This window comes from Electrophorus electricus, unplaced genomic scaffold (genome assembly GCF_041902795.1).
Source record: "Electrophorus electricus isolate QZ-2024a unplaced genomic scaffold, ASM4190279v1 Scaffold46, whole genome shotgun sequence".
In the NCBI taxonomy this organism is placed as follows: Eukaryota; Metazoa; Chordata; class Actinopteri; order Gymnotiformes; family Gymnotidae; genus Electrophorus; species Electrophorus electricus.
The window spans coordinates 315209-319034 of NW_027658757.1; positions in this window are offsets into that span (position 1 = coordinate 315209).

A 3826-nucleotide genomic window follows, 5' to 3' on the forward strand; every position below is an offset into this window, starting at 1 on the left:
AGACATCTGGCAGACACGCTTATCTATAGCAACTTACAGTTTCAACTATATTACAGAGCTAAGTCCATATAGCGGTAGGAGTTTGATTCAGTTCAGTTCAGCTCACTCAGGCTTTCATTTCTGTTTTCTTGTCTTCAGGTTTTGTTTCATTGTCCCTAATAGGTCCAACTTGTGCTTGTCTACTCATGTCTCACTGTTCTCCTTTGCTTGATGTCACAACTTCATTGATACCTAAAGTGAATGTTGGAAATATCACATGTTCTTTGAGTAGGAATCAAACATCATTGCTCTAATACACTGGACTGATAGTGGACTCTGCCGAGGTACACCTACCCCTGATGTTGTGATGTTACTGAGCCTCATCCTGTCTCAGATGCCTTGGCTACTCCCATCATCCCCTGATGTCCCCTGTTGTAGCCCACACCACCTCCTCCCCAACCAGCTACTCTCTGTTGCCCTTAATGGACGTTCTCTTGCGACTTGGGTCTCGGACACATGCACACAAGTCTAGAACCTCCAGAAAGTTGGACTAAACATTAAATGCTTATTTCATTTTTTAATTTATGTCTCTCTTTAAACAGCCAGAGGAGGATGGGACCCCCTTTGAGTCTTGGTTCCTCTCGACGTTTCTTCCTCATGCTCTAGGGAGCTTTTCCTTGCCACTGTCACCCTTGGCTTGCTTACTGGGGGCTTGGACTTGGACATTTGAAAAGCTGCTTTGTAATAGCACCTGTTGTAAATAAAATAAAATAAAATAAAATACAATTTTAAAAAGTACTTTATAAATAAATTTTGAGTATTTGATTTTTATATGTAATCTTAAAATGTATAAGATAACTAAAATTTGTTTTTTAATCATTACATTTTTTCACTTAAAACAAAAATATAATTTGGATAGTCCCAATAATCTAGAAAAATCAAATCTCATCATTACAGTGCCAACAACACATCAACATCACCAGACTTCAAAGCACTTGTCTGAGAGGAAGATTTGTATGCCTGTAATTCTGTTGTTGAAGAGCCTATAAAATCAAAATAGGCTTTTAAATTTGAAATTTTAAACTCAAATAAATACAGCCTTATTTTAAATGCCTAAACACACACACACACACACACACACAGTTACCTCACAGTGTGAATATTGTTGTTGGTGGAGAAAGTATCATAGATCCTCTTTGCTGACACATCAGTGATGTCATTGTGACTGAGGTTGAAATTAGATGGATTATAATTACCACATTGTTCAGGATTCCCAAACACACCTCCCTCTACTAAATCACCGTGTAGTAGTACAAACACCTGTAGATTTATATATCAATGAATTAAAGTAATGAACGAATGAATTAATAAACGAATGATTGAATTAGCAAATGAATGAATAAGCAAAGCAATAAATAGTATATTTGTGTCAGTGGACCTGAGTCATTAATGGCCAGATAATTATGCATTTTGACATTTTAAACAAAATATCATTTCTTTCAGTTCTTGTACACATGACTTGTTATCTATCAGGCATGAAACTGTAAATCATAATGAGTCTGTTATGCCTTATTTCTCTTTTTAATGAGAACATGTGTTTCTACAAGCAGTCTGGATATTCTGTAGACCACAGAGATCCATCCTGCCAAGTACAGGCAGTGATCAGTGATCCAGGCAGCCAGTGAGAGAGGTCGTCATTTCCAAATAAAATCACCAAGAAAATCAAGCTTTTTGCTGTTTGCTTTTGAAAAATAAAGTCCTTGAAGGAACACAGGATATGACTGAATGAGCAAAGTTAAATTTATATAGAGCCTTTCAAGGAACATACAATGCTTTACAATGAACACGCACAGCTTCTATGTTCAGTCACCCTGCCGGATTTTGTGTTAAATTGTGAGAAAAAGAGTAAAATGTGTTATATCTATGTTAGTGCTCACTGTGCACTCAACAATCAAGACTCTCTACACATCCCTCCTCCCTCTTGTCCACTCACTCCAGGATGTGGGCTTTGTGCTGGTGTGCGAACAGCATCTGCAGGCAGTGGTTAGTGAGCTGACAGTGGCTAAGGTCCAGTTCTGACAGCCCTTCAGAATGTTCCAGAAACAGTGCCAGTGACCTACAGGCCTGCTGGTCCAGCCGGGTCTGACTGAGGATCACCATCTTACCCAGAGCCCGGGAGAGAGCCACAGCGCGTCTCACACACTCCACATCAGTCCCCACACAGAGAAGAGACAGGAACTGGAGCAGCATGGCTTTATTGCTGCTGAACACACTCAACATTCTCCAACATGTAGAGTCACAAAACACTAACACACTCACATAACTACTAACATTAATGCTATTTACACACATTTTGTTTCAAATGATAAAATTCTTTTCCCTTTTCCAGAATGCTTCCCTAGTTTGTGTGGTGTTGAGTCAGTGGCTTACTGAAGGGTGACTGTGTGTAAAATGGGGAAGAGTTGCCCTCACAGCCGTGTAGAGTGAGCTGTGTGTGTGTGTGTGTGAGAGCTCACTCTCTGGATGACCATGGAGACGACTCTGCAGTCCTCAGTGCTCAGAGTCAGTGTGTGTTTCTGTGTGTCTGCTGTGAGGTCCAGAGCAGAGCAGCAGGAGAAATCCAGTCTGTGCTGCAGAGCGAGGAGCAGATCTGTTGCTGCTGCCCCCTGCTGTAGTTCAGAGACACTGTAGCAGTGGAGCAGCCTCAGCAACAGCAGCCTGTCAACACGGAGAAAACAAAACACACACAGACAGTGGCAGGGCAGTTAATTTCAGGTTAATATAAATATTTCACCTAAATTTAATTTTATTCTGAAGTAAATATCCATGGATATTGCTGATTACCTGACAGGAGTCTCAATAAAACCTAAATGATGCTGGCACAAAATGACTTTTGAGGAAACTCATGAAAAACACATAAACGTACATAAACGTTTATATAACACTCCCTAAACAGACCAGTTCTGTGTTAAAATTCTGATTGTGAGAAAAGTTCAAGCCTGAGACGGGAGACGTGTTAGAGCAGTGGCTCAATGCTCTCCAGCTCCGCCTTTGGTATGGAGGTGAAAAGCAGGCTGAGAGAGACTGCTGTGCAGTGCTGGAGGGTGAAGCGCAGGGCAGCACAGTGGACAGAGTCCAGCTCTCTGCTGTTCAGGTTGATGCAGTTCTCTGCTGAATTCAACAAGCTGGACACACAGTGAGCAGAGCCAGTCTGATAGATCTCTCTGATGATGGACAGTACAAAGCTGGAGCTCAGCCTGGGGAGAAGACACACACACACACACAAAAACACAGACACACATTTCCAGGTCTCATGCTGTACAGTATAATTAAAGTGTTTGGACTGTTACTAACTGTGTGAACAATCTGAGCCACACAACACATGACTGTATTCTCTCACCTTCTGATCTGAAGTCTGGCCAGTACAGGCAGAAGGTCTCTGGGATTTTGTTACTTAATGTTGGGGATGTGTAGTGGTCCCATGAGCTGGTGGAAGCTCGTCTACTTTGCCGTAACGTCACCCTTTCGCCTTGCTGTCTGGATGCGTACTGTCTGTCAGACTAGCAATTCATCTACACTTCTCACAGATAAAACTGCCACTAATGACGAAGAATAAACATGCTGCATTCAGTGCTCTGAAACAGAACATAAGTCATGATGAAAAAGCAAAATGTTAACATTACTTATGTTTGTGGTAGTTCCTTAGATATAGTTTGTGATGATAAAATAGTTTTCCATGGAAGTTGCCAGTTTCCAGGTAGAAAGTAGTTAAATCCAACAAAACATTTGTTAAACAGATAGAGAGCAGTAAGAGCTAGTATGCTGAAACTACCTGTTTCAAAAACAG